Source organism: Myotis yumanensis, unplaced genomic scaffold (assembly GCF_028538775.1).
Source record: "Myotis yumanensis isolate MYYU_CA2020_CCGP unplaced genomic scaffold, mMyoYum1.0.hap1 SCAF_6, whole genome shotgun sequence".
Lineage (NCBI taxonomy): Eukaryota > Metazoa > Chordata > Mammalia > Chiroptera > Vespertilionidae > Myotis > Myotis yumanensis.
The window spans coordinates 25,953,151-25,964,748 of NW_027223757.1; positions in this window are offsets into that span (position 1 = coordinate 25,953,151).

Sequence of the window (11,598 nt, forward strand, 5' to 3'; positions counted from 1 at the left end):
GCCGCGGGGAGGAGGCGGGGGCGCGGCGGCGCGAGGCTCGGGCGGACTCCGCACGCCTTCGCCGCGGGTTCGAGTCTCCCCGGCTCCGCGCCGCTTCCCCCTGGACTTTCCGCCTCGGCTTCCCCTTCCGTCCACGCCCCCGGAGCGGCCGCACTTCCCAGAAAGTTGTGGGGCTCCGAGCCTAAAGTTTGGGGGTCTCCGGGCTGAGCGCGGCCGCCGCCCCGCCTCCCCGCGCCGCCATTGACTGCGCCCGGCCCGGCCCCCGACGCGCCGCACCGACACTGACAGCGGCCGCGCTCCAGACCCGGATGTGAGGCCGCGAGGAGAGAGCGCGAGAGGCAGAGAGGAACACCCACCGGGCGGCCGGCCGCTCCGGGAGAGGGGGGCGCAGCGCCCCCTGGTGGCCGGAGCCCTGGGCGGGATGAGCCGGGACCCGGGGGAGGCGGGATCGGGCGGGAGCAGCGTGCGGCTCCTAAGGCTTCTGAAGAGCCGCAGAACCAGAGATCAGGGCTGCAGTGCGCATTGTTTCGGAGCTTCTGGCCCTCAGCGCCCGCCCAGTATTTGGTCGCAAGGGAACGTTGTTCAGGTTATGGTAGCCCTTCGTGCCTTTGTGATGTCAGAAGTTTCTGAGAACGAATTCAGCCGCTGTGCGTGCTCTGAAGGGCTGTGAACACCCAATGCCTTTGGAAACTCTCCTCATCCAGACACGAGCACTGGGACGTCTCCCCGACTCTGGTTTTAAGCCATGTTTACCTGCGAACACCTGCTGCCTGGAAGGAAAACGGACGAGTTTTCTTTGCACAAAGTCGTCCTGGCACCAGGAACTCGGTGCTATCAGTTTACACCATCAGCTCCATAAACCCCCATTTCTCCCTCGGAAAGCCGCTTGCAGCCTCTGTGGGTCCCCAACGGAGGGAATTCTGAAGGTATCTCAAGTAGAAAATCTTAACAAGAGTTTATACCTAACAAATACGAAATATCTCAAAAGCAGCAGCTAAGGCAGAAGGATCCGGATTTTCCAGTTTGGATTTTTATTTCTCTTCTACATGTTGCTCCCCAGAGGGCTGATCCTGCAAATTATTATTCTGGAATTCCAAAATAAAAAAGCAGTGTAAAGCCAAGCTGCTTTTTTTTTTTTTTTTTTTTTTTTTTGGTAACTCTCTGGCAGCAAAACCTGATGTGCCTCATTTGGAGGCAAAAATCCTAACTCACAGACTATTTGCAGTCTTTATATATGCCCCTTAGTGTCAATATTTATTCATTTTACTATAGGCTTTAATTATATATATATATATGTGTGTGTGTGTGTGTGTGTGCGCGCGCGCGCGCACGCGCGCGCATGTACACACACTATTATAGGCATTGTGTTACCATTCTTTGTTTAAAAAGGATGAGGGACTGTGGAGCTGTGAATCTTTTCTAACTGAATAGTAGCATTTTATATAGACACAAATATCACATGCCATTAAGCACACATTTCTCCATCTCTAACATTTTCAGTTTGCCACAGAGATACCTACCTGCACTCCCAACAGGGCACCTGCCAAGGGTGGTCAGAGCCCCACAGGTGGCCTGTCTTCCACAGGTACAAATGGGAGGAGCGCAGTGGAGTAGGGACTGGTTCACAGTTGTCTTCAGCGCCGTTTCCTCCACCTCCTTTCCCAGGCACTGAAGGTCTCCCTTCCTGCCACCTAAACTACTCTTGCCCACGGACCTTTGCGTGGTTTGTTCTCTGACACCACTCAGGTCCCTGTTCACATATCACCTCCTCAAAGAGACCTCCCCTCGACACCTAATCTAAGATAACCCATGACTGCACGCTAGCCCCTATCTGAATTATTTTCCTGTAGAGCACTTTTTACTACCTGACATTAAAGTATGTATCCATTTATATTTTTAATAGCTAATAATTATGGAGTACTTACTGTGTTTTAGGCACTGTTCTAAACTTTACACTAATTACTGCATTAATCACAGCAACCCTAGGAAGAAGACCCTGTTAGTATTTTTATTTGACAGATGAGGAAACTGAGGCACAAATGGGATAAGTAACTTATAAGTCACATTGTTATTGTCTGGATCTGGGATTCAAGATCCAGACAGTCTCAACTCCAAAATCACTATAGTGCCGTTCTTACTTGTTTAATTGAGTCTCTCCAGCTACCATCCCTGCATTTACCAGAAAATATTTGTTCATTGCCTGCCATCACTCCAAGGCCTAGTATGTGGCATGTAGTACTCATCAAGAGTTTGTTGAATGAATAAATGAACAAATTGTGTGATGAGCCAGTCAAGACCATCATCTCCTAGTGTGGCTCCTTTAACTCTGCAAGCTCCAGCTCCAGCTCCATCCTCTGTGGCAACCTGAAATAATTATAGGATTGCTTCACTTCCAAGTTCTGGGATTCTGACATTCCCTTCTCAGTCCATATGTGCTACCCTTTTACTCTCGCCTCCCATTCCTCAGATAAGCCTGCTCATTATAACCTTCAGGTTCTCCTCTCTATCCAACACATAATTCATGTATCGAAAAATACCCTTGGAGCACCTTGCGCCAGGGTGAAAGGAACCGCAAGATCTTCTCCTCAGGGAGCACTCACTCCAGAGGCCTCCCTGTCAGCCATGCCAAGCACCCTCTGCAGCACCCCGAATCCTCCTTGTACTGTCCTTTCTCCCCGCTCCCAATTTCTTGCCAAAGGCGAACACTGAATTGGCCACATGCGTTACAGGATGTTGAGTGGTTCTCTTCCTGTGGTCCTATTGCTCTGTGAGGCTTTCCTAGGACAGAGTAGGAGTTTTCCTGTTGATGACCAAGACCAACTTGAGGACAAAAAGTACCACATGTTCTAAAGAAAAACAATCAAATCAGACCCCCCCCCACCCCCCCACCCCCCAGGTAAGGGCTTATTAGAAGCAACCGGATGGGCCCTACAGCTAGCAGTCACAGCCTCAGCCCCACTGACCCACTCCCCAGGTAGGGAGGAGCCTGGATCTGTGTCAGCTCAACACCAAACTGAGTTTCTGAGAGCCCTTCTAGACAAACACATCCTCCGTGGAGGCAGGAGCTCAAAAAATCAGGGAGGCCTGGATGAAGGGGTGACCTTCTGGGCCCCTGGCTGGATACTGGGTGGGCTTGGTGCTGGAGGGTTTGACAGTTTCACAAGTGAAAGAGATTTTTCTCTACATCTGTCACTTAAATTGATATTTCCAGGTTTGAAGGGAAAGAAATGATTTAACACATGGGCTCTTTGAGGTCAAGTCTATTTTCTTTCCTTTACATTTCTAGACATGTCAATTTTAAAAAGTGACATCATGAGAAAGCTATTTTAAAACACATGTTCTATATTATATAGCTACACATTTAAAGATGTTGGTTTTCAGGTAAGATCAAACAGTTGGTTACTGCCCGAAAATATCAACTGTTTTTTTATTGGAAATCTTTAAGTTTTAAAAATAAACTACATACAGTAAAATGTATTGTTTCTGATATACACTTCTATGAGTTTTGACAAACGTATATAGTTATGTAACCACCACCAAAAGCAAGATGGGGAACCATTCTGTGTCCCCCAAATTCCTTTCTGCTGCCCCTTTGTACTAACTCTGCCCTCTACTCTCAGCCCCTAGCAACCACTTTTTTCTTTTTCAATATCTTTTGCCTTTTCCAAAATGTACTTGTAAGTGAATTATCTATTATTTATTTAAAAACTTTTTTTTGTTGTTGAGATGTAATTGACTTATAACACTATGTTAGTTTCAGGTGTACAACATAATGATTTGATATTGTATATATTGCAAAATGATCACCAGACTAAGTCTAGTTAATATCTATCACCACACATAGTTACAATTTTTTTTCTTGTGATGAGAACTTTTTAAGATTTACTCTGTTAGCAATTTTCAATTATGCAACTTAATATGAATCATTTCTTTTCCTCTTTTGGAGTCACCCTAAAGGACATAATCAATTAACTTTAAAAAATACTGTGTAGCCTCCAAAAACTGTATGAGGCAATCTTTATACTATACTGCCAATGGTATCTATTTTCATTACCTATATCAGAGAGAATCATAAAATTATCATTTTTGTGGACGTTGCAGTTGTAAATTGGTGGTTTAATAATGAGATAGAAAATGCCAGGTAAACTTAAGATCCCATAAGATCCCATGAGGTTCATCAGGAGCAAAGGCATGGAAATCTTAACAAAATTGTTGGCACAGTAAAAGTAAATCAACTCTTTATATAAGTAGAATTCTCAGGAGAGATGAACCAAAATGAAAAGCACTTTTCTCTAAATAAAAATCAAACCAACAGATATTTATTACTTACACTAGGTAAGGCAGTTTTTCCTCTACGTTTCCCTTGTAAACACTTTTAATTTAGTGTGCTTCTACTATTCTGAATTTTTAACATGGAAAAAGTCAAATGGTTTCCCTATTCTCCATTATACTAAAGCATGCAGAGGTGGTTGTAGAAAACGCTGAAGCACGCTGCTTGCCATTGGCACTGTTTTCTAAAGCAAAACTTTGCACGTGGGCAGAGTCATCTCCAAACACTTCAACTTCTTAAACTATTAATTTAACAAAAATAAAACAAAGTAATCTGTCCTTTATTCTACTTCTATAACCTATATTAGTATTTGTTATCCTCCCATCACCTGGCCATGAAAATATTTTAGTGTCATGGATTCTATAAGCTTCCATGGTGCTTAAGAGCTAGAAGTTTTCTGCTTTGTGAAGTATTTTTTTATTTTAATCCTAAATCATACTTTGCTGTTGTCAATATTTCACTTTCCAAGGACACTTGGAGGTTATCTCTGTACAATCTTAAAAACTAAAAATGTGTAAACATGAATATAAACCAATCTTAATGGCTACAGCAATAAGAACGTATCCAATTGCAATGGAAACAGAATAGTTCTAGTTTCCATTACAAAAATTGCTAACAGAGTAAATCTTAAAAAGTTCTCATCACAAGAAAAAAATTGTAACTATGTGTAGTGATAGATATTAACTAGACTTAGTGTGGTGATCATTTTGCAATATATACAAATATCAAATCATTATGTTGTACACCTGAAACTAGAATACACTTGGATTGAAGCCTGGTTTTGGCAATTATTAGCCAAGTAATCTAGGGCTAGTTTAAACTCCCAAGCTCAGTGCCTTCTTCAGTAAAATGGGATACTTTATTTGGCCAGTGCAAGAACCAGAGAAAATGAATAATGAATGAAAAATATTGCTATTTAATTGGTGTTTTACTAATGGCAGCTATTATCAATGACAAACATGATCAGTTAAAATCTAGATTGTTTATATTTGTTCTTGTTCTTTGTTCAAATAATTCAAACAATCAGGGAGGATATTCTTTAAGATATAAATAATTATTTTAAACATATCATTATTAGTTATCACATCCATTTCCCCTTAGGCTTAAGCTGTTGCCATACTGTAAATACTATGGACAAAGAAAGCCTGGCCTGTGGCTAGTGATTTTGGGTACATATAGCAAGTGTAATAACCAATACCAATTTAGTGCTTAAATCAACTTATTTCTTTAAAAAATAATAAAAATATAGGTATATGATTTTATTGATTTCAGAGAGGAAGGGAGAGGAAGAGAGAGAAACATCAATGACAAGAGAGAATCATTGATTGGCGGCCTCCTGCATGCCCCCTACCAGGGATCAAGCCCGAAACCTGGGCATGTGCCCTGACCGGGAATTGAACCATGACCTCCTGAGCCACACTGGCCAAGCAACTTATCTCTTTTTTTTTAAAAAAAATAATTATTATTTCAATACAGGTATGTAAGTAGTTGGATCAAATATTTTAAACACTATAAGTGGCTTTTTAATTTTCTCTAATGAATATAATCTTCCTCAGTAGCAGCATGGGTTGAATTTAATTTTGTCAATTATCTTAGGATCTTTCTGGTAAAGTGTAATCATTTGAGTAATTTAGTCTCCCACTTAAATGCTCAGCCTTTCATATTGCATACTCTTTCCCCTGGCCTTCTCCCAGATGTCATGGAGGGGTTTATGGGGGGTGGGAGATAGAGACAGCTTGCATGATTTCTTGACTGTGAGAGAGAATGGGCCTCAAATCTACAGGATTCCTTGTACTGCCCTCTGGTTTCACTGTAAGGGGGCTGGTGTAGTGTAAGTCTATGATGAGGCATCCTTAGAGTTAGCTGGCCCAGTTTGCCCTTTAAGGACATCAGGCTGGTATCACAAAATCACTTGTAGCCTTTAACCGCTAATCATTAAGTCTGCATTTGATGGACTGTCATTCACCAGTCTTTCCATTAGTAGTTCCATGGTCCATATAGGAACTTGCAGGGGTGAGCACGGGGGTTGCTTCTTAGAATTGAGATTTTGGTCTAGGCAGGTGGTTTGGTTATCTGTTGTTGCATAACATATTATCTCAAAATGAGTGGCACAAAACATGATTTTGTGGGTCAGGGATTTGGGAAGGGCTTGACCAGGCCCTTATCTTTTATGTGCAGTTATCTGAAGGCTTGACTGGGCTGCATGTCCGAGGTGACTCCCTCACATGGGGAGCCATTAATGCTGGCAGTCATCTAGGAGCTCATCTGGGGTATCTCCTGCAGCATCTCATGGCATTTCCATTTGCTCAGGCTTCTTACAGGATGGTAGTTGCATTTTTAAAGGAAGCATCTGAAAAGCAAGCATTCCAAGCAATCAAGGCAGAAATTATGCATTATCATTTCAATGCATTCTATTGAATATAGGTGTTATGAAGGCCAGACTAGATTTAATGGGAGAATTATTTATATTCCACCTCCTAATGGAAGTGTCCACTGTTTCTCATTATAATGAATAAATTATATAAAATGACTTGTCTTTTTAAACCATATATACTATAACTGACAAAAAATGAGTACAACTAACTAAAGCAGGGGTCCTCAAACTTTTTAAACAGGGGGCCAGTTCACTCTCCCTCAGACCATTGCAGGGCCGGACTATAGTTTAAAAAAAAACTATGAACAAATTCCTATGCACACTGCACATATCTTATTTTGAAGTAAAAAAACAAAAGGGGAACAAATACAATATTTGTATTTGCATGTGGCCCGCGGGCCGTAGTTTGAGGACCCCTGAACTAGAGATATATTTTAGGTTGGATTTCTTTTTGTCACTCAATCAATCTCACATCTTGCTGTTGTTGGGATTTTACTATTGCCAAGGTTATATTTAAGTCTCCAAATTAACCTTTTCTATTTATCATGGGAATGATTCATCTATAAAACTATTTGGGCTGTGGGTTTTGTGGTTTGTTTGTTTGTTTTGTCAACTTTATCAGTTTCTTCCTAGATTATTGGTGTAGTCAGATTTTTTTCTTGTTGAATGAATTTTTTTCCCCTCATAAATTTTTCCATTGCATTGATATTTTAAAATTGACATCAATCTTCTTTAATGTGCCGTATGTAACTATTTTAAAGACAGACCATAATTAAGTTTCAAGATAGAAGACAAGTTTAATTAACTTCTTGGATTATTTAAAATAGATTTATACTGCCTTTAATTTAAAAAAAAAAATCTCATTGTGAAAATGTTCTGCTTGAACAGTAGCAAAGCTGGTTTTACCAAGATAAGTTATTTCAGCTAAGAGCTATAAAATTTACCGTATGCTACTTCCTGTGGCATATAATAAAGAAACTCATAAAGGTCAGTTCAACAAGAAGTCAATAAGCACACTCAGATTCGGTCTCAATGGGCCCAGGATCCACGCTACCCATGTTTCCTGGAACAATATTTTGATTTAAAGACACAAAGTTATTTTACCAAAGTAACTCAATAAACCAGGTAAGTCACTCAAAGAGAATAATTTTCAAAGGATTATTTATGAGAAAGGTAGTCATTAAAAAAAGTATTATATGTACAGAGAGAAATAAGAAAAATAGAGAAATGAAGCTAAGGAATCAAAACCACAAATTTCCCTGAAATTGCCTGAAAACAAAAATGAAGTTGGTTGTTTGGTTAGTTTGACTTAGTATTTGTTGTTGGTGGTTTTATTTATAAAATTTAGAACCCTTAAAAAACAAGGAGTTGCTTTAATTTTTACCTTAATCTGCAGACTGGCACATATCTGGCATGTGAGGTTAACTTAAGACATGCTCCCTCATGAGCCAGGTCATTTCAAGTGAGCAGACTGAGGAGTAGTTACAGTGATTTTGTTGTAAGAGTGCCTATGAATAACTGGTTTCCACAAATTTACTATCATATTTTCTTTTATGAGTACAATTCACTAACTTCTTTCATCCTCTTTTCTTTTTTGTTTTGTTCCCTTCTGATCTCTCCCTTCCTTCCTTTCATTTGTCAAATAGAGGCCCGGTGCACAAAAATTTGTGCACTCGGCGGGGAGGGGAGGGTCGCTCAGCCTGGCCTGTGCCCTCTCACAGTCTGGGACCCCTCAGGGGATGACCACCTGCTGGCTTAGGCCCGCTCCCTGGGGGATTGGGCCTAAGATGGCAATCAGACATCCCTCTGGCAGCCTGGGAGCCCTTGGGGGATGTCCACTTGCCAGTGGGGAGCAGGCCTAAACTGCAGTCAGACATCCTTAGCGCTGCTGAGGAGGCAGGAGAGGCTCCCACCACCATTGCTGTACTGGCAGCCATCAGCCTGGCTTCTGGCTGAGCAGAGCTCCTCCCATGTGAGAGCGCCCTGACCACCAGAGGGCAGCTCCTACATTGAGTGTCTGCCCCCTGGTGGTCAGTGTGTGTCATAGTGACCAGTCATTCCCAGTCCTTCTGCTGTTAGGGTCAGTTTGCATATTACCCTTTTACTATATAGGATAGAGGCCTGGTGCATGGGTGGGGGCAGGCTGGTTTGCCCTGAAGGGTGTCCCGGATCAGGGTGGGCATCCCGCTTGGGTGCCTGGCCAGCCTGGATGAGGGGATGATGGCTGTTTGCAGCTGGTCACACCCCCTTCAGGGTGGGGGTCCCCACTGGGGTGCCTGGCCAGTCTGGGTGTGGGGCTGAGGGCCGTTTTCAGGCTGGCAGGTGACTGAAGCTCCCAACCTCTCCTTTTTTTCCTTTTTCCTTTTTATCCTGGGATTTATTTACCTTCTATGGCTGTCACTGGAACTAAGAGCCGGCTTTAGCTCTGAGGCTCGGCTCCAGCTCTGAGACCTCGGCTGCTGAAAGCAGGTATCTGGGTTTGTTTGGCTTCTATAATTGAAACACTGTCGCAGCTCTAGCTCTGAGGCCCAGCTGGCTGAAAGCAGGTTTCTGGGTTTTTTTTTAGCTTCTATAATTGCAACATTGTTTCTTAAAGTGCAGCTCAGAGGCTGGCAGTGGCAGGCGGGGAACCTTGGCTTCCTCCATCATTGGAGCAAGCAAACCTCCTGTTTGTTTCAGCTGCCTGGCTGCTGGCCGCCATCTAGGTTGGCAGTTAATTTGCATATCGCCCTGATTAGCCAATGGGAAGCATGTTGGAGGTAAGGTTAATTACCATGTTTGTCTATTATTAGATAGGATTACTGAATAGTTACTATATGTCAGGCTCTATGCTCAGTCTGAGGATTTGAAGAAAAGATGTCTTGCCTTTAAAGAGGTAAAAAGCTAGTGAGGCTGACATTCACTACGAATGCAATACAGTGTGGTACATGGTTTAAGAGAGAAACAGAATACTCCCAGAATATATAGAAAAGTTGCCCTACACAGACCTGCAGTGGTAAGAAATAAGGTCAGTTTAATCTTTGGCTCTTGACTACTCCTTCAGGAGGGAACTGTATAATGATTATCAATACTTTGGCAGGTAGAACAGGACCTGTGATAGTTAATGAGATTAACGTGATGGCATTTCACATTAAGTCATTGGAGATGGGGAAATGGAGAATGGAACTAGAAGTTATGCTGATGGCAAAAGTAAATGAAAGATAGTGAGGAAAAGTAGGGAAAGGTGAAAGGAAAGTTACCAAAGATGAATAAGTTCCAGTGACCTGCCATACAGCATACATAACAATGCTATATTATGCACCTAAAATTTTTAAATGGTAGAAACTCATGTTCAGTGTCCTTATCATAATAAATTAGAAACAACAGCAGCAACAACAATATTCCCACGATACAAATCCTTGTGCTGGCCAGGCTGAGCCTTGGCAGAGAGCGATGCCTGGATCTCCATGCAGCCAGACCCCAGATTCAACTTGCCATGTTCCTCTTTGTCATCCCTTCTCTACCACTTTAATCATTTTGAGAATTTTTTTGAAAATAAGATTGTAACTTGATGTTTCTAAATCTGCTCTAAAAAGATCAACTAGCATTAACGGGATTGTTTAATGTGATTAGCTTTGGAATAGGAGAGTCACTGTTTATTTTTTTAGAACCAGGTACTTTTCCGCCTATTTTCTTTCTATTTGTATTCCTCTCAGTCTAGGACATTCACCGATATGCATTTATTTGATGTTTCAATATATATCTCTAACCCTTTAAAGCAGTGATTTTCAACCTTTTTCATCTCATGGCACAAATATTAATTACTAAAATTCTGTTGCACACCAAATATATATATATATGGCCTATCTGACAAAAAATAAGTGTAATTTTTTATCCATTCATGCCAGACAGCTATTGTTGTGTTGGCTGTTGTCATTATTTTATTTGACAATGTAAGGGAAAAGAGGCCAGTGTCCCTGACTAAAGAGCCGAGTATTGTATATTTTAAACATTCTTGTGGCACACCAGTTGAAAATCGCTGTTCTAAAGGTTCAAGAGTTATGCGAGATGTGTAGGGCTTTTAAGACATCCTGGGGGCACTGTACATAACTATAGTCCTGTCATGAAAACAGTTTGGTAAGTTTAGTTCATTTCAAGTAAACATTTATTGATCACCTACTATGAATTAATAACTGTACTATATGCTAAGAACAGAAAGTTGAATAGCATGATCACCATCATTGAGGAATTTATAGTTTCTTAGGAGACAAATATACAGGGTATCCCACAAAAATGTATATACACTTTAACAGCTGATAGCTCGATCTTGAAAATGAAATGTATTTTAATAAACACTGCCTTTATATTTATTCAAAGTGTGGTGTACATTTGTGGGGGACACCCTACATACTGCATAATTTTTTTCCTTTCCCGTGTTGTACTTTATAACTATGGACCTCCCCAGCCCCCACCCTCCACCTCTGACTTCCAGCTTGGTTTTGTTCCTGGTGTGAGGATGTCTGGTTCTCCTCTAATGGCCTTTGATCCCCTTTTATGTGAACATTTTGCAGTAGCTTGTGAGTTTTCAGACTGCTTACTATGCAAGTTTTGTTTTCCCTTGCTTGGCTGCACAAAAAGATGGCATGCAAACATTTCGCTTCACTTCCAGGGAGGATTTGGAATTAAGCTCTGCTTGCTCTTAAGGAGAACTACATTTTCAGTTTTTAATTAACAAGTTAATTTCTAAATGATGAAAGGCTATTGTGAAAATGGCACAAGAGAAGAAGGCAACATGAAGGGGGACAGGACTTCAGAGGGATTTTCTGATGAGAGGAGCTTCCCAGAGGGCCCCTGGGAGACTGGGAGTTGATCCTTAAAGAAGCAGCCTAGGAGGCTTTGGACCATTGCTCCAGAA